The sequence below is a fragment of the Musca autumnalis genome, unplaced genomic scaffold, assembly GCF_047663935.1.
Source record: "Musca autumnalis isolate F117 unplaced genomic scaffold, ASM4766393v1 scaffold_2, whole genome shotgun sequence".
NCBI classification, from domain to species: Eukaryota; Metazoa; Arthropoda; class Insecta; order Diptera; family Muscidae; genus Musca; species Musca autumnalis.
In genome coordinates, this window is record NW_027411755.1 from 67,610,135 (window position 1) to 67,631,346 (window position 21,212).

A 21,212-nucleotide genomic window follows, 5' to 3' on the forward strand; every position below is an offset into this window, starting at 1 on the left:
ACGGTACTAAATTTGGTACAATCATGATTTGGGCGAACGGATAGAGCTGGAATCCTGAAATTTGAATTAAGGCTACTGTTGGAGAGTAGAATGGAAGTAGTTTTGAAAATTCGTACTAATGGGTACGAAATGTTCTAAATGATACTAAATTTGGTAAAATCATGATTTAGGCTAACGGATAGAGCTGGAATCGTGAAATTTGAATTAAGGCTGATGTTAGAGAGTAGAATGGAAGTAATTTTGAAAATTCGTACTTATGGGTACGAAAAGTACTAAATGGTACTAAATTTGGTACAATTACGATTTGGGCGAACGAATAGAGCTGGAATCCTGAAATTTGAATTATGGCTGCTGTTAGAGAGTATTATGGAAGTAATTGTGAAAATTCGTACTTATGGGTACGAAATGTACTAAATGATACTAAATTTGGTACAATTACGATTTGGGCGAACGGATAGAGCTGGAATCCAGAAATTTTGAATTAAGGCTACTAAGAATAGAATGAAAGTAGTTTTCAAAATTCGTAGCTATGGATACGACAAGTACTAATTTTTGTACAATTTGGATTTAGGTAGAACGGATAGAGCTGGAATCCTAAAATTTTGAATTAAGATTGATATTGTAGTGTGGGATGGAGATAATTTGGAAATTCGTACTTATGGGTTACGAAAAGTAATAATTTTGGTGCAATTAAGTTTTGGATCATCGGATAGATCTGAATTTCTGAAATTTGGAATAAAAATTGCTGCTGGAATATAAGATTGGCTACTGTTGGATTGTAGAAGTTGTTTTGAAAATTCGTACTTAAGGTTACGAAAAGTTCTAAGTGGTACTAAATTTGGTACAATTTGGATTTAGGGTGAAATTTCGAATTAACATTGATGTTAGAGTATGGGATTGAGATAATTTGGAAATTCGTACTTCGTAGGCTACATTTGGAGTGTATGGAAGCAGTTTTGAAAATTCGTACTTATGGGTACAAAAAGTACCAAATTTGGATTTGGGTGAACGAACAGAGCTGGAATAATGAAATTTAGAATTAAGCTTGCTGTTGGGGTGTAGGATGGAGTTAATTTTGCAAATTCTTACATTAGGGTAAGAAAAATACTAAATATTTGGTACAGTTTGGATTTGGGTGAACGAATAGAGCGTGAAACCTTAAATTCGTAATTAATGTTGAAGTGTAGGATTGAGGTAGTTTTGGAAATTCGTACTTATGGATACGAAAAGCACTAAATTTGGTATAATTTGGAATCTGGAATCCTGAAATTTGGAATTGAGATTATTGTTGAAGTGTAGGATTGAGGTAGTTTGGGAAATTCGTACTTATGGCTACTAAATGGTACTAAATTTGGTACAGTGGCTGTTTGGCGGAACGGATAGAGCAGGAATCCTGGAATTTGGTAAGACTACGGTTGGAGTGTAGGATTGAGACATGGAGGTAGTTTTTGAAATTCGTACTTATGGGCACGAAATATACCAAATGGTACAATTTGAATTTGAGTGCACCGACAGCGCTGGAATCCTGTTTTTTGGAATTAAGGTCACTGGTGAAGTGAAGGATTGAGGTAGTTTTGGAAAATCGTACTTATGGGTACGAAGAGTACTTAGTGGCACTCAATTTGTTGTTGGGTGTGTAGGGACAGTGCTGGAATCTGTATTTTTTGGGTTTAGTGTGAGTATTGGTGTGCAATGTTGGTCTCGCTGTTGACAAGTAAGGGTGAGATACGGCTGATTTTTTGAAAATCGAACTAAAGCGGTACGAACAGTACTAAAATAACAATAATTATTGATTAAAATTGGTATAAGTACAATAAAATTTTCAGGGTTTGCCATTTCCATGTTATATATTGTTTATTTGTTTTTTTTTATATCCTTTCCGCATACGAAGTAGCGGGCACTTTGCTATTTTGGTATAAAAGCCAGATAGGTGAAAACTTTCGTATCTTCCTAAAAGAAATGTTTTCGAGTGAAAAGATTATTCAAATAGGTAGTGGTGTAGGATATCACATAGTCGGCCCCGTACCGACTATAGCCTTTTCTCACTTGTTTCATATTAAAATTGAATATTATCTTAAATTTCGGACCATGCCACATAGCACAGTGTTCGATTTTCGAAAAAACCTGGCCAAAACTCTAAAAATGGATGGATCTCGGCCAAACCTTGGGTTTTATGTTTTTCGGCTCGCTGGTTTCATTTTTCATATCATTTAACCCTCAAGTGGTCATTTTGGTCCCTCCTCCTATAAAATGTGATCTTATCGGATCAAAATATTCTACACATTTGTTCGCCATCAATTTTTAGTATAGGTCCTAGAATACACCAAAACTCTATATCTTACCTATGCTCCAGAAATATGAAAATTAGAAAAACATTTAAGGGTTAATGTCGTACTTCATCAAAGTTTTGGCCAGAATGGTGTCAAAGACAAAAATTTCTCCCGCTAAATTTCATTATGAGTCATCAATGAAATGAAATTTGTAAGGTACTAAATAATTAAGAAAACATTTTTTTTTTAAATTTTAAACCAAATTTACAAATATTTTTTCATATTATTCTTGATCATTTAAAAAAGTTTAAATTAATATGATGATTATAAATAGGGTGAAAAGGACCATTTTATATACATACATGATATATATGTAATTGCTTCGTTTACTATTAAAATACACACAATAAGTCAATACTATTCGCTGTCAGACTCGTACTCGTCTGATGATCCAGAATCTATATTGGGGTTTACAGGTACTACCTCAGCATTCCCAATGACGTTAGTAGATAATAATTTAATAGCAGCTGAGGATAGCTTTTTGTTTCTTTTTGGAGGGTTTGAACGCAGACTTGAAATGAGAGGATCTGAGGATACAAGTAACCAATTCATTATATCTGTCATTGTGTTTATTCTAGAAGATTTTCGAGCAAAGTTTTCCCGATATTTCTTAATATCCTTATTCCTGGACTCCTGAGCTTTTTCGGAAAGGTGACCGATGGGCAGTGGTGCCCACTCAATAATGAGAAAACCATGGATGAGTACTTCATGAATTGATGTGGGCATGTAATACCACGGATACGTGTTTATTAAGAATGTTGCAGTATCCAAGCAATACTGCTTAAAAAGATTTATATCTACTGCGAAACCACAAGATAAAACTTGCATTATAACGTGTGCTCGGTTAAGGCAGTCGGCATCTAAACCTAAAATTTCGGCAGATTTCTCCGAATCGGTAAAGAACCTTCGGGCCGTGTTACCATCATTACTGTTTCCGAACCCTCCAACTTTTGGCGTGTCAATAATAAGCCCCAATTTATGTTTGAAACTCTTTTGTATTTCCCGTTTTTTTTTCTTCCAATCTTGTTTTATCTTCTTTTGAGCGGGCTTGCCACTTTTTGTTTGCTAATTTATATCCCAAATGCAAAAAATATTCCATAAAATGGATCCAAGCATGTAATGTGGCTATACCATAGCGCAAATTTGATTCCTCAACTGGCAAAGCTAAAACTTCGTCCAATTTATTGAACTGTTTAGACGTAGCATTACACAGATAGCAACGCATGTTTGACTTCGTAAGAGTGACATTATTACGAATTTTGCCATCAATCATGGTAAAAAGTAATTTGTATGCAATTATTATATCTTTTCCGTTTATGTGAGTAGAATATGGAACAAGAGCTTCTATTTGTTGATCGATATACATTTGCTCTTGAATAATCGAATTTTGATCTTCACGAACATATTCCACCTTTATTGGACTGCAATAACGAGTAGACGACGGTTTTTGATTTTGCCAAATTATTGAATTTTGGTCATCAATTTCGGACAATCTTAGTGGTACAAGCGATGACAAAAGTATGCTGCCGTCCGACGCATTTTCGTCTCAATATAATGAGTAGCGTTCTTTTAAGATTTTTTTCTTATTATCAGAATTGAAACCGCCATAACTTTTGCGCGCAATAACCGAAATTAGTATCTCGAACAGATTTGAGAAAGGGAATGTTTTCTCAATCCATTTACCAAAAATTTTTCATGTAGCTTAAAAAAATTTTTTAAATTTTTTTTTCGATGGAAAACTAAAAAATTTTGTCTTTTCTTCATGTACTTGAAAGACAAAATTGGTAAAAAACTCTTCCCTTTTTATGAAATGATAAGTTACACAGCCCAACTCGATCTTACTCATAACTATTTTCATTATTTTTTGTGAAAATTGATCTTAAAAAAATTAACAAGTACGGACATCAATTATTAAAGAACGCACAATTCATTGGCGACACTGAACATCATAAATACGTTTCACATACCTTTCATTACATTTACGAAAAGAAAATTTTTAATAACCGTTGTTTATTTCGCATATTATCATAGATTTATAAACATCTTAAATATTAAAAAAAAAATCCAAATAGGGTCACTTTGACCTGGTTTTATACCCACTTATTAAACAAGAAATGTATATATTTTTTATAACTACACGCACTGGCATCCTATTAACAATATCTGACCCTTTTTAGTGTAAATTGATAAAAAATTTTTTTTCGATTTTTGGCCAGGTTTTTTCGAAAATCGAACGCTGTGCATAGGTCTAATACACAATTTTTGGCGTTTATTTTAACTTAAATAAAGCATATCGGTCTTTTGTTGAAAATTAATTTATGTTGAACTGAAGTATGAGGAAATAACTCGCGAACAGTTGTAATATACCATACATGTGAAATCATTTAGGTAAAATAAACCACGATGCGCCTTAACTAATTTTAAATGGAAGGTGCTTACACCTGGGAAGTTTTTGCAGAATCTGAAACTACAATACTCATAGGTGATAAATATCACGAAAAAAAATCGCCGGAGGGATTTTCAAATAAGTCGCCATTTAAGTTCACTTTTTTAGGGGTTATTTAGGTGGAGGCGATGCAGTCAGTGCATTACCTCAATTTGAACTTCTATATCTCAAAAACGGTAAAACCTACGAAAATATCATAAAGGTAAATCTTGTGGAGACTTTTCACAGCTACAACATTTTCTTTAGGCCCATTTACATAGGACTCGCGGTTTCCAAGAAAAATCGTTAAAACCTAAAGAACCCCTAAAAATGTGAACTTAAATCGCGATTTATTTTAAAATCCCTTTGGCGATTTTGTTGTTTCTTGATATTTCTCATCTATGAGCATTGTAGTTTCAGAATCTGCATAAACTTCCCAGGAGTAAGCACCTTCCATTTAAATTTGGTTAAGGAACACCGTGAAACTGTTTCAACATGATTCGTTTTCATGTCAATTTATAGTGATGGGAAATTGGTCAAATCAATGAATAAAATAGTTTTTTTATTTCAGATGGATTAACCCATGATTTCGGAGGATAATCTTGAGATTTAGGCCCTCCTCTATAACTTTTGGATTCTTCGTTAACTTTTTTGCACAAGCAACTCCAACGACCGAATTTACATATACAAATTTTAGTCCGCGTGGTTAAACAAACCGCTTTTCTGGTATTCTTTTTGATTTTCTGTCGGACAGAAAAACAAGATTTTGATTTCAGAATAAAATTTTATTTACCCAAATAAACACACGGTGCTCTAGAACCAACCTTAAATGAAAGAAACTTACACCTGGGAAGTTTTTGCGGATTCTGAAACAACAATGTTCATAGACGAGAAAAATCAAAAAACCAAAAAATCGCCGGAGCGCTTTTTAAATAAATCGCTGTCAAAGTTCACATTTTTAGGGTTATTTAGGTTTTCACGATTTTGCTAGAGGCCGCAAGCCTTATCAAAATGGAACTAAAGAGAATGTAGTAGCAGTGAAAATTATCTACAATATTCCACTTTATGATATTTTCGAGATATAGAATTTCAAATTGGGACAAGTCACTGACAGTATCGTCTCCTTATAAAACAATGTCCTGACTGCAATTTCACAACTTAAACTAATATATTTTAAAAACGCTTAAACCTAGGAAAAAAATACGAAAACAGATTTTCACAGCTAAAAGATATTCTCTAGTCCCATTTCGATAATACTTCAAGCAAATCGTGAAAACTAACAAAAAACCTAAAAAAAAGTGACCTGAACTTCTATATCTCAAAAATGGTAAAACCTAGGAACAAATAATAACGTTCAATCTCTAAAGAATTTTCACAGCAACAACATTTTCTTTAGCCCCATTTCGATAGGACTTGAGGTTTCAAGCAAAATCACGAAAACCAAAAATAAACCTAAAAATGTGAAATTTGACCGCGAATTGCTTAAAAATCCCTTCATCGGCTTTTTTGTTTTTTGATTTCTTTCATCTATGGACATTGATTTAAAGGTATTTACCAGATATTTACCCAAAACATGGGTAAATCCCATCCCATCGATACTAATTTCAAATTAGTTGCTTTACTACACAAAGTGGAGCTTAAGATAAAGTTTCTAATTAATATATTTTTTTAATATATGCACTACATCTAAATCAAATGAATGTTGATATTTGGAAGACTGATATTATTATAGATATATAAAAACTATCGCGAGTCCCGAGATATAATAGATATTGTCTAAAAATATAACGTGATGCTGCATCCACTGTTCTTGGTGGACCGCATTGAAACGGCATAGATTGATGTGTTTTAATGGTGATTATTGAAATCGATTGAACAAAATATAAGTGTAATTCCTGGAAATTATGGTAATTTTAGTGTTTTTATACCATCCTCCATAAAATGGAGGGTATAAAGTATATATATTCTATAAAGTATATGGGGGTTTCTGAGTGAAACCGGACACTTTTGCAAGATGAGGTTTTGATTTATTTTATTTGTTGCTGGGTTGAAGCTGCTTATCAACAAAACATTTTAGTATATTTTTAGAATTTTGTGAAATTCTGTAAAAACTATGTGCAAAGAAGTACTTCTTTGATATTGGTTTAAGATAAATTCCTAAATAAAACATCAAAACAAATGTTTATAAATGAATATATTTATTTTTTGGTAAAATAATAAATGTTTCACACTGGTATAAAGGAAAAAGTGTCCGGTTTCACTCAGAAACCCCCATATATATTCTTAATCAGGGTAAAATTCTAAGTCGATACAATCATGTCCGTCCGTCCATTCGTCTGTTGAAATCAAGATACAGCTCGGAGTTTTTAAGATAGAGATTTGTAATTGGGTAGAGAAGTTTCTCTTAGGATTTTTGGTATTGCAAATGGGCTATATCGGTCCACATTTTGATATAGCCCCCTTAGAACGGTACAAAATGATTTTCGGTATTTTCAAGGTTTACGACTCAATATGACACCGAAATGGCTGAAATTTGGTACTTCGTCTTCGTTGGAGGTACAAAACTTTCCCCCTGAATGTCGTTGGTATATGTCCACGCCATCGGTACCTCCCGATTTCCGGTATTTTGAAGGTTGTGGCCTCAATATGACTGAAATTTTCCCCATAGCCCACATAGAACGGTACCTCCCGATTTCCGGTATTTTGAAGGTTGTGGCCTCATTATTCCTCCGTAATGGCTGAAATGTGATATTTAGTTTTCGTTGGGGGTACAAAACTTTCCCCCAGAAATTTGTTGGTACAAGTCCACGCCTTAATAAAGCCCCCATAGAACGGTACCTCCCGATTTTCTGTATTTTGTAGGTTGTGGCTGATATTTGGTATTTGGTCTTCGTTGGTGGTCCACGCCTTCATATAGCCCCCATTGAATGGTACCTCCCGATTTTCGGTATTTTGATGGTTGTCGCCACAACAACTCACCAAATGGCTGAAATTTGGTATTTAGTCAGTCAGCTGTTTGGTTATTTTTAACGCAATGCTGCGCTAACGCTGTTGTTTGTTTTCTTTTTTGTATGTCATTGCTGTGTTCATTTACTCTCGTGTTTAAGCTTCTTTTTGTTGTTCCAATAAATAGTCTGCCGCATTTTTCTTCTTCATTCCCTTTACATGTAATCTCGTATACGATGTTATTCTGATCGAGTTTATCTATTTTAGTTTTTGTTCTTGTATATAATGTGGATATTGTTTGGTATGGTTTGTGTGCTAAGTTGACCTCATTGTCGCTTATGATTTGCCTTATTATATTTGTTTCTGTAAGTTGGGGTATGAATTGTATGCTACAGTATTTGGTGTTACCAGACGTGTTGTTTTCTTTTACATTCTGGGATGATGATTTGTTTAAGAGTTTATTTATCATCATGGTGCTTTTAATATATCCAATTCTTCTCATTTTTACAATGTTTTATTTTACTTCCTCTGTTGTCTGTTTAGTTCAAATCGAACTAAAACTTTGCACACTTTTCAGATTTGGATGACAATACATGAATATGAAACCAAATCTAATATGGGGATTTTATCTTCATTTTTAGTCCGAATTGGCTGTACTTTGGCATTTGCTGTTTACAATGGTATAGGAATTTCCCCACCAAAAGTTTTGGACATAGGTCAAGGTTTTGGTATATCCTCATATAGCTGTACCACCCGTTTTCAGGCATTTTAAATTTTGTACCTGCATTTTAGGCCTAAATTAGCTGTAATTTGGTTATGGGATTCTCAGTGGTCAAAAAAATTAATTTACTAAAAAGTTAAAAATAAAAAGTAATTTAAAAAAAATTAAGATACAATGTTTTATCTATGAATGCACTAGAAACTAGAAAATAAATTTTTGCTTACAGACATTTCCCCACCAAAAATTGTGAACATAGGTCCAGGTTTTGATACAGCCCCGTACCACCCGATTCAAGTATTATGAGGATTTTATCTTCATCTTCAGGCCGAATTGGCTGTAACTTGGCATTGGGACCTCCAATTGGTACAGAAACTTCCTCACTAAAAATGATGGACATAGGTACAGGTTTTGGTACAGCCCCCATATAGCGGTACCACCTGATTTCAAGTGTTTTAAGGATTTTATCTTCATTTTTAACCCGAATAGGCAGTAATTTGGCATTTGGGGTTCCCAATTGTACAGAAACTTCGCCACCAAAAATTATGGACATAAGTCCAGGTTTTGGTATAGCCTTTATATAACGGTACTACACGATTTCAGGCATTTTAAAGTTTTATATAAATTTTTGGCCTATATTGACTATAATTTTGTTCACAGTGGTCAAAAATATGTATTTACTAAAAAGTTAAATATTAAAAATAATTTAAAAAAAATTAAGTTTCAGTGTTTTATTTAGAAATGCACTTAAAACTAGAAAATAATTTGTCGCTTAGCGTCAATAAATATATTCTTTCTCATGATGGAATCTCTCAAATAAAACACTTGCATTTAAATTATAAATGATGGCAAAATTAAACGGCAAGCGTTTTATTGGGAGATTTCATCATGAGAAAGGATATATTTTTTGAGGCTAAGCGACAAATTATTTTTTAGTTTTAAGTGCATTTCTAAATAAAACACTGAAACTTATTTTTTTAAAATTATGTTTTATTAGTATAGTGTCATTGATATAACATAAATTTTACAAATTGAACGTTTCGACTGAGTATATGTTTGTCTTATTACAGAGTTTTGCAAATGAGTATATCACCTAAAAACATCTGGTGCAACTATGCTTTGTTTTAGGTACTTTGACCATTTGACCATTTTTTTATAAAATGTGAATGAAATTTGCAAGAATAGTCAGAAAACTTTTAAAATCAACATTTTTAGTATTGGTGAACCCATTTTGGGATAAACGAAACCAACATTGACGTCAAATGCCGGTCCTTCTATCAAATTTTCAAAAATATAGATATAAGGATATTCCAATGACTTTCTTAAAAAGTCGCATATCTCTCAAACCTGCGCAACCTGCAGCTAATTTTTGGTTTGTCCATAGAAAAGTATCCTATCTCCCAGAAAATATGCGATTTTTTCTGCAGTTCACCACAATCCTTAAAAAACCTCCAAACCTGATAAAAAACATAATTTAGTTTTTTCAAAATAGTCTGGCTTAATCCCATTGTTTTTTTTTTAATATTTTAAATTTTGTTGAAGAAGTTATACTTTGAGCAGACGATTGATGTTTGGGTATAACAAGTTTTTTGTTGAAGAAGTTATTGACAAATAACTTCTGTGGAGAATATCCACAAACAAAAACCAAGGGAACTGATGAGATTCTGTGGCGAGAATGGAAACTATAGTATTCCCTGCCTTACCCCTTGGCGAACAATGCCAAATTTTTCCAATAATAAACTAGTTGTTTTAAAATATTAAAACAACAACAACAAAATTTTGAAGAAAACAAAATTGCAAACGCTATCCCAAAAAAACCCGCAATGTTTCTAATTGAAGACACTGGCAAATAATTAAATTGTCAAGAATTATAACACCGACAAAAAATATGGCCAATTAGCTTACCATTTGTTTGTATCACTATATTACTTAAGCAAAGCTAGAAGCAATTTTTAAGGAAAATAAATATTGTAAAACAAAGTGCAACTTTTAAGTGCATTTCTAGTTGTTTCGCGGGGTAAATCACAAAACTGAATATGAGGCATTTGTCGTGGGATACTTAGCAATGGATCCCAACAATAATATCAATGTACTTTATTTTTGAGTAAAGTTCCACTAAAGTTCCCATATTTCGCACTGTGCGCCGCATTATTTTACTCAAAGTCGTGACTTTCATTTGTATACTTTTAGATAATATTTTTGTATGGTGAGTGTGAATAGTTATTTTAGTGGCAGGAAAAAAGTCATTAGCAACAACAAATTTGTTAGGCTCTTATTTAGCTGTAGAATAATTAAAGTTGCATTTATTGGAAATATGGATGGAGGGTTAAAATTAAAATGAGTTTGTTAGCATAATAACACGTAAACATATTCTTTCTACTTTGTTTTAATTATATTGTGATCATATATATTATTATCTAAAACTCAAATTTTGAACATTGCCCCATACGTTTATACATTTTTTCATTTAATTTTTTCTAGAACCTGGATATTTTTAGATGTGACATAGGCGATATGTACAGCCGAAATGTGTTCTTGCGCAAATGTGTTGAACTTGTAATGATGATGTACTTGAAGGAATAGACAGACAGAGCTTATCTTCGAACTGGATCTGACTTGGGAAGTCTTTCTTTTCAATATTTATAATGCCCACAAGCCATTCTAGGTTTTTAAGAGATATATCAAGACCAAATCTATTGATCCGTCCGAGAGACCGACATGATTTCATCCAAACATACTTGGATTCTAAAGCCATTATTTCTCTCCTGTTCCTTTCCGAAAGCATTGTGTTATATCGTCAGTTTGTGTTATTATTTAGCATTCTCTAAAGTAATAAAATTCAACTGACATTAATTCGCCTTCATTATATATCTTTCAGCACCACCATAGTTTGTTTAACTCCTCAATTTATCTACCCATCCAATTCATTCGTCTAAACCATGAATCGTCTGATGATGGTGGTAGTATTTATTCTCTTGTTTTTAACAAGTGCAAGTAAGTCTGTAATATTAACTTTACTCAAACACAATTGAAGTTATTGGTTTTGTGGCATTAGTGGTTTTACATAACATTAATTTCTTTTTCTTTCAATAGCTGATTGATAAAACTGTCTGCTGATCTACCAACGTTTCATAAGTGAACTTGTTTAAAACGTAATTCGTAGAATTTGAAAAAAGTGATTTTAACTGAGATCATTTAAAATTATATTGAAGCTTAAATAGCTTTATGTTGGTGCTTTTTTATTATGTCACACCCTATTTACTCAAAATATGTTTCGTTATGAATATAATAACACATAATTAAAGCAACAAATTTGAAAATGTACTTATATTGAGCCTAACTTTCTTCAATATCTATTCCAAATTAAAAAAATATAAAATTCAATTTAATGGTGATAAATATATGTTCCATGCTTTCTTTGAGCTTTGGTTTAAGTTAACTCAAATAGAGTTTTCAGACAATTTGAATAGTTTTATTTGTCACTTCTGCTGTTGTTCACATGTTTAGAGCTCATCTTCTGTATACAATGGCATAATGTACGACTAGAATATTACATATAGTTTCACAAGGCTGAATTTATCTATACATTTCCAGTATGAATTTATATACACACTAAGTGTGTGTAGCAAGTGTTTTTAAACATTCGGTGCTTAGGTTAAATTTGTACTGTAAGAGTTAGTGTTTTTCATCCCATGACTTTTCAGCTTTACTTTATGAGGGATTAAATGTTCGTCCCATATAAACAACTTTAGTTGACATGAATGCCACAAACTTCTTTCACTTTTACTGCGATTTTATTTTAATCCTTTTAACGAAAAATGTTTTCCATCGTTTACCCCATTCCACATCATTCCACCGTAAATTGGGCATAATAAGACCCCTTTGGGAAGGGTCCAACTACACCAATGAGAGTAAGAGAAGTTTCCTCCATTTGAATGGAAATGAATGGAAATGAAACATATGCTTACCATGGATGATACGCGATGTACATAATTATATATTTATTTACTGAAAAAATAAATATATTTGATGCTTTTTTTTTAACTTTGATGAAGATGTGACAGTAAACTAGCAATTCATGTATTTAGGTTCGAATTCATTTAAATTTTTCGCATTTTTTTTTTTTGAATAGCTGGCTTCAAAAAAATTTTAGCCCCTATCTGTTTTTAAAGTAGAAACAAAAACTTCTCAATTATTGAATTTTACTCATCCAAGTTATCGCCAATTAAAACTTTACTGCTATTTGGAACTATAGAACTATATTAAGGAATTAGTTCCTTTTAAGAAAAGGAGCTAGAAAGATCGATCCGCTCCGGGATCTAGATTGCCCAAATCTAGTCACTGCAGTCACAAAACGTTACCACCAAAAATTTGTCAACATAGGTCCACACATTGATATAGCCCATATATAAAGGTACCACCCGATTGAACACATTTTTATACCCTCCACCATAGTATCGAGGGTATATTAAGTTTGTTTTTCCGTTTGTAAAGTATATATATTCTTGATCAGGGTAAAATTCTGAGTCGATCTGTGCACGTCCGTCCGTCTGTCTGTGGTAATCACTCTAGCATCCACAAAAATGGAGATAGAACGCTGAAATTTTGGGAAAATGCGTCTTTTGTTTGCAGGCAGGTCAAGTTCGATGATGGGCTATATCGGTCCACGTTTTGGTATAGCCCCCATATAACGGTACCCCCCGATCTACGGTATTTTGTCGTTTTTAGCTACATTTTCAGACCGATGTAGCTATAATTTGACACTAAGGGTTCTTAAGTGTCAATAAACTTATATAACAAAACTTGTGGACATAGGTCCATGTTTTGGTATAGCCCCCATATAACGGTACCCCCCGATTTACGGTATTTTGACGTTTTTAGCTACATTTTCAGACCGATTTAGCTATAATTTGACATTTATGGTTCTTAAGTGTCAATAAACTTATATAACAAAACTTTTGGACATAGATCCACGTTTTGGTATAGCCCCCATATAACGGTACCCCCGATTTACGGTATTTTGACGTTTTTAGCTACATTTTCAGACCGATTTAGCTATAATTTGACATTTAGGGTTCTTAAGTGTCAATAAACTTATATAACAAAACTAGTGGACATAGGTCCATGTTTTGGAATAGCCCCCATATAACGGTACCCCCCGATTTACGGTATTTTGACGTTTTTAGCTACATTTTCAGACCGATTTAGCTATAATTTGACATTTAGGGTTCTTAAATGTCAATAAAATTATATAACTAGTGGACATAGGTCCATGTTTTGGAATAGCCCCCATCTAACGTTACCGCCCGATTTCAGTGGTATTTTGACGTTTAAACCGAATTAGCTATAATTTGATATTTAGGATTCTTGGTGACCAAAAAACTTATATTCGAAAAAATTATGAACATATGTAGGTCCCTGAATTTTACCTACAAGTTCGAATTATCTGTAATTTGAACATTTGGCATTTGAAATTCTTAGTGGTCACCACACCTCTCCACCAAAAATTGTCAAGAAAGGTCGATGTATTGATAAAGCCCCCATATAAAAGTACCTCCCGATTTTCAGTAATTTGATGGTTTTAGCTACAATATTAAACCGAACTAGCAGTAATTTGACATTTAAAGTTCTTATTGGTCACAACATAGGTCCATGTTCGTATATAGCTCCCATATAACGGTACCTCCCAATTTTCAGTAATTTGGCAATTTTAGCTACTATTTTTAACCGAACTATCTGTAATTTGACATTTGAAGGTTGTAGTGGTCACCACACATCTGCATCAACAATTTTCAACATAGCCCCAATATAACGATACTTCCCGATTTTCGGTACTTTGAGGATTTTTAAAATACCGAACGTAGGTCCATGTTTTGGTATAGCCCCAAACAAACCTACCGATTTTCCGTACCTTAGCTTTATTTTTTGGACGAACTTTCTGTAATTTGAAATTTAAAAGCCAACAAAAATTGTTCATTTAAGTTCATATTTTCGTATAGCCCACATACCTCTGAACTAGCTGTTAATGACATTTGAAGTTCCCACGTTATGTACCGATTTTCGGTGCTTTGAGGATTCTAGCTACAATTTGTAACCGAATTAGGAGTTATTTGACATTAAAGGCTCCCATCAAAAACTGTCAACATAGGTCCATGTTTTATTATAACCCCTATATAACAGTACCTCCCAATTTCTAGCCCACAAAAAATTGTCAACATACATATTTAGATATAGGCACCATAAAAATGGCCTCCCGAATGAAGCATTTTATGTACATTATCTGACATTTTAACGTACCCACATTAAGTTGGGGACAGGAATGAAAACTAATTATTCCATTTTAGTTCAGAATATTTTATGGTGGAGGGTATGAAAAGTTCGGCCCGGCCGAACTTAACGCTTTTTTACTTGTTAAGTTTAGATTAGATAATTTTGGCATTTAGGTTATTCGTGATAGAAAAATTGCTGCACCTAAAATTGTGGATAGGAAAGAAACGATTCCATTTTAGTTAAGAATATTTTAATTGACGGCTTTTTATTTGTTCTTCTTCATTACATTTTGTTCTATTTACTTCGTTCTATTTCTCTTTAGTATCCCAATTTCTTCCACTGTGGCTCTTGTATAGTTTTACAAAGAGAAATACTTCAGCAATATATATGGGCAATATTTTTGAAAATTTAACATAGGTGAAGTCAAGGTTTACCGTTTTAGACTTTCCAAAAAATATTGGCCATAAAAATTAATTTGCGTGGCTATATTTATGTTAAAAAATGGTTTGAAGACAACGTGTTTTTATACCCTCAGCCTTTAGGCTAGAATTGTATATATACTCTTTGATACGGAAAATGTTTGTCTGTCCGGCTTGTGTGCACGATAACTGTTGAACAGTTCAACCGATTCGAACCAAATTTTCAACCGATTCGAACCAATTTTGTCCAAACTTAGTTTAAGTTTTTTTCTGTAAAATGGTCTGAACGATAACTCTCGAGGGGAGCAATCGATTTGGTCAAAACTTTGCACATCGTATTCTTCTTTCCAGATATAGATCTGGCTCGAATATGAACTATATCTGTCCACTCCTTCGGGTACCTCCCACACAAAAGTCGGATAAAGTGAAGTTTAAAGGCTCCTCTCAGATGATTTTGCAATTTTTTTCAGTAAGTTTTCCTTGCGGCTCCTTTTATGACGGTACAATTTTTTTCTTGCGGAAGTCCATACCTCCTGAGATATTGGCCTAAAAGCTCCAAGAAACCCTGACGGCACCAACCAAAATGGCAAATCCGCAAGATAATCCTCGCAGGGAATTTCTGATTGGTGCAGGCTTTGCACATCGTATTATTTCATCCAGTCATGTATTTGGTTCGAATATGAATTGTATCGGTCCACTCCTTTGAGTACCTCCCACACAAAATTCGGATAAAGTGAAGTTTAAGAGCTCTCACTGATCGTTTTGTATTTTTTTTAGTAGGTTTTTTTTTGTGGCTCGCTTTACGACGATACAATTTTTTTTGCGGGAGTAAGTCAATAATTCCTGAGATATTGGCCTAAAAGCTCCATGAAACCCTGACGGCACCAACCAAAATGACAAATCCCCAAGATAATCCTCGCAGGGAGTTTTTTATTGATGCAGGCTTTGCACATCGTATTATTTCATCCAGTCCAGTATGGGATTGAAATATAGACTATATCGGTCCACTCCTTCGGGTACCTCCCACACAAAATTCGGATAAAGTGAAGTTTAGACTATTTTTCAGTAGATTGTTGGAGAGGGCTCATTTACAATGGTACATTTTGTTCCGGAGTAAGTCAATACTTCCTAAGATAATGGCACAAAAGCTTCAAAACCCTGTCGCATATTGTGCAAGATATCTCTAAAACTTTTTCAAAAATTTCTTTCAAACTTTATTTAGCATAATTTAATATTTTGAGTCCTTTATGAGCAAGTTTGGTTGCCAAAAATGTTTGGTATATTTCAATGATTTGGTATTAGCCCACTTTACGGTACCTACAGATTTTAAAGCAAACTCGTGATATAAAATCAATATAATTTATATACGGCATAATTATTGTGTTTGGTTTTATTTGTTTTTTTCTTGGTGAGTGGCTGAGGGAATTTTTCTCCGTCAGCACATCTGACTGATACGTACTTACTTGTATAATGTACGATATCATATGTATGATCGGCCCTTTTCTTACTAGTTTGCAATTGCCAAATGGACAAAAGTTGATTTTTAGATATTAATAAATATCACCACCGCAGTATTCTAAAACGTAGAAATAATGTAAGTATTCAACAACTTAGAAGTAATGTAACGTGTTATTGATAACTTATACATTTTAGTTTTACTCCTCTATGTTTGTGTAAGAAATATTAACCATGGGATAAACCATACTTCCAATAAATGCTACATTAATTATTCAACACAACTACAGGTACATATGATAAATCCCTTTTAAGCCTAACAAAATGGATGCTGCTAATGTGTTTTCTACCAGAACCATATGGACACTAAAACAACTATTCTCACTCTCCAAACAAACAAAAAAATAATCTAAAAGTATTACAAATGAAAACCAGGGCTTTAGGTAAAATAATGCGGTGCTATAACATATTATCTTTACACCACCATTGATAGAATATAACACTAGTCATTTACCCAATCCCTAACACAACAAAACACAACGATGTCATAGCAAAATATTTACTAGCTTAACGTTCAGAAAATATGCCAGGCCTAATGAATATAAATGACACGCATTTAGTTATATTTATTTCTCTGGTGTATAAACAGACTTCATAAAATTGTAGCTTAATTTTTGTTTATAACTCTTCTATTTTTATTTGTTGAAGTTTAGCAAAGGTGCTTAAAGGTTTGTTTGGGTTATTATTGTACTGTGGTTTTTATTAACCACTAATTAATTAACTTTATTAAAAAACAAGTGAGCAAAGTCTATAGTTGGGACGGGGCCGACCATGTGATACCCTACACCACTACCCCTTTGCATAAGTTTTTCACTGGTAAAAATTTCTTTTAGGGAATATAATCCGACACCGCCAAACATAATATGCCTCTTTCTCTCTGGGACCCCCATAAGCAACCAAAATTTCGTGACCATCCGATAAAAATTACGACCTGTAGCGCGATTCCAAAAAAATGGAAGAATTGGATGCATTACCGACTATTGTGGCATCTCCCTTGTTTGGCCACCTACTTTACACCAATGTAAAGGTAATATTTTCTTCTTCCATTGACAGGCTTTGCCGTTGGAATACCCGCCGACATATTCACAAAGAATAAAACTTTGAATTCGTCTCCACAGGAGTTTCTCACCATTCCGACCCCTAAATATTATCCGACTATCACCAAAACCAATAGACTTCTTCCTCTGTGGGGCCCCCATCTACCTCCAAAATTTCGTGACTATCCGATAAAAATTTCAACCTGTAGCGTGATTATAAATAAATGGAAAAATTTGGATATATTACTGACTTTTGCGATATCTCGGTTGTTTGCTCACTTACGCCAACATACTTTGGATCAATATAAAGGAAATCTTTTATTCTTCCATTGACGGGCTTTCCTTTGGGAATACTCCTGCCAGAAGCGGAGATATTCGCAAAAAACGTTGAGTTTTCTCCACATAAGCTTTTTGCTTATTCCGACTCCTGAATATTATCCGACCATCACCAAAATCAATAGGTTTCTTCTTCAGCGAGACCCGCATCAACTAAAAAAATTCGTGACTATCCGATCAAAATTGCGACCTGTAGCGTGATTACAAAAAAATCGGGAAATGGAATGCATTACCGACTATTGCGATGTCTCTGTTGTTTGACCACCTACGACAACCTACTTTACATCGTTGTAAAGGTGATATTTTCTACTTTCCTTGCAAGTTTTGCTTTTGATATACCCATTAAAGGGGTGCCACCGTGGTGCAATGGTATGCACACCCGCCTTGCACACATAAGGGCGTGGGTTCGATTCCCCGTCCAGGCAACATCAAAACACTTTTCAACGGTGGCAAAATACCCCTCAGTAATGTTGGCGACATTTCCTGAGTATTTCAGCCATGTAAAACTTCTCTACAAAAGTGGTGTCTTAGACACGTCGTTCGGACTCGGCAATAAACTGTAGGTCCCATATCATTGAGCTAAAATGAATCGGGGTGCACTCATTGATATGAGAGAAGTCTCCCTTGTCCCTTATGGGATGTTTGTGGAACAATTATTATACCCATTAAAGAAACAGAGATATTGGCTTTGAAATTAAACGTTGACATTTCTCCAAAAAAGTTTTTGCTCATTCTAACCCCTTAATATTATCCGACCACCATCAAAATCAATAGGCTTCTTCCTCTGTGGGACCCACAATAACCCCCAAAATTTCGTGACGATCCGATCAAAATTGCGACCTGTAGCGCGATTTCGAAAAAAATTTAAAAATGGGATGTATTGCCGACTATTGCTATATCTCCGTTATTTAGCCGCCTACGCCAACCTACTTTGCATTATTGTAAAGGTGGGATATTCTACTTTCATAGTCAGGCTTTGCTTTTGGAAGTTCTCCATCCAAAGCTGTGATATTCGTCATCATAATTAAAAGTTGGGTTGTATTAGCGACTATTGCGATATCTTCGTCTTCTACTATACACCGTTGTAAAGGTGATATTTTCTACTTTCGTTAGCAGGTATTGCTTTTGACATACCCCTTATAGATGCGGCGATATGCGCTCTGAAATAAAACGTTGACTTTTTCTCCAAATAATTTTCCCCACACCCTGAATATGATCCGACCATCACCAAAATCAATAGGCTCATCAACAAGATCGATTCAGCTCGTCGAGACATTCATTTTGGTATATATAAGTATGGGTCTACGACCATTATTTCGATGCGTTACAAACTTTTTGGACAAAACCAACTTGTAATACTCTCCCCAGTGGTGTAGGGTATAACTAGCAGACCCGGGCTCGCGTTGCTGGCCCGTCGTTTTGAGTTTTAATGACAACTTTTTATGGAGTTTATGTTTAACAATTTAATAAAATATAATTCAAAAAAATTAAGTTTCAGTGTTTTATTTAGAAATGCACTTACAACTAGGAAATAATTTGTCGCGTAGCCTCAATAAATATATTTTTTCTCATGATGGAATCTCTCAAACAACACGCTTGCCGTTTAATTTTGCCACTATTTATAATTTAAATGCAACGATTTTATTTGAGAGATTCCATCATGAGAAAGAATATATTTATTGAGGCTAAGCCACAAATTATTTCCTAGTTTTAAGTGCATTTCCAAATAAAACACTGAAACTTATTTTTTTTTAATTTTATTTTATTTTCAACTTTTTAGTAAATTCATTTTTTTGGCTTCTGAGAACAAAATTATAGTCAATTTAGGCCGAAAATTTAGATAAAAACTTTAAAATGCCTGAAATCGTGTAGTGCCGTTATAAAGGCTATACCAAAACCTGAACTTATGTCCATAATTTTTGGTTGGGAAGTTTCTGTACCATTGGGGACTCCAAATGCCAAGTTACAGCCAATTCTGGCTTAAAATGAAGATAAAATCCTTAAAACACCTAAAATCGGGTGGTACCTCTATATGGGGGCTATATCAAAAGCTGAACCTATGTCAAAAATTTTTGGTGGAGAAGTTTCTGTACCATTGGGGACTCCAAATGCCAAGTTACAGCCAATTCGGCCTCAAAATGAAGATAAAATCCTCATAATACTTGAAATCGGGTGGTACCGTTATATGGGGGTTGTAGGAAAAATTGTGCCAATATTCATGTATTGTCATCCCAATCTGAAAAGTGTGCAAAGTTTCAGTTCGATTGGTCAACTGGAACTGTGTGGAAAATGAGTTACCAGATTTGAACTAAACGGACCAAAGCAAGTTAAATAAAACACTGTAAAAATAGGTACTTTTACCTCATTTCTTCGGTTCCATTGTAAAACCGAGTTATTCATGGCGGCTTTAAATTTATCAACAGATTTTGTCTTTAACCTTTCTTTTTTCTTACGGACTTTGTGTGATTTTCTTGCCCATTGATGCTGGTTAGGATTTATTATTTATTATTCTGTATCTAAAGCGATCTAAACATAAAAGTTAAAAATGGTAACGTCGAATTCTCCATCTTATTGAGACTTATGTAAATGTTTTTAGTTTTTGATGACTGATAAACTGTGGAACTTCAACGGAAATTTGTAAATACAAATATCGTTTTTCTTTATAGAGGAAAAATTCAAAATTCATGCATTACCGCACATTCCACAAAATTTCAAAATTCAAAATTTCCTCTGAAATTCATAAAGTACACATTGCCACGGCAGACCTTGATCATTTGCTGCAAATTTCATTGAACTCGCTTAAGTAATTTGGTGATATAACATAATTAAAAAAAGTAGGCGTGATCGGGTCTTTTGGGCCAATACTTTCGTCGTAGCGTTTTTATACCACCAGCTTTTATGCTAACGAGGGTATATACACTTTCATACAGGCAAACTGTGCCTCATCGAAATAATGGTTTTAGACCCCAAGTATGTTTGGACGAAATGTGTTTCAGACAATTTGGAGTCGATTGAGCAATGTCCGTCCGTCTGTCTGTCTGGCTGGCTGGAGCGCACGATAACTCTCGAATGGATCGATTCGGTCCAAAATTTGGCTTTCGTAATATTTTGCCCAAACGTAGTTTAAGTTCGAAGATGGGCTATTTCGGTCCACTTCTTCCGGTACCTCCCCCACAAAAGTTCGAAAATGTTCGGAAAAATTGTGTGCACGATAAC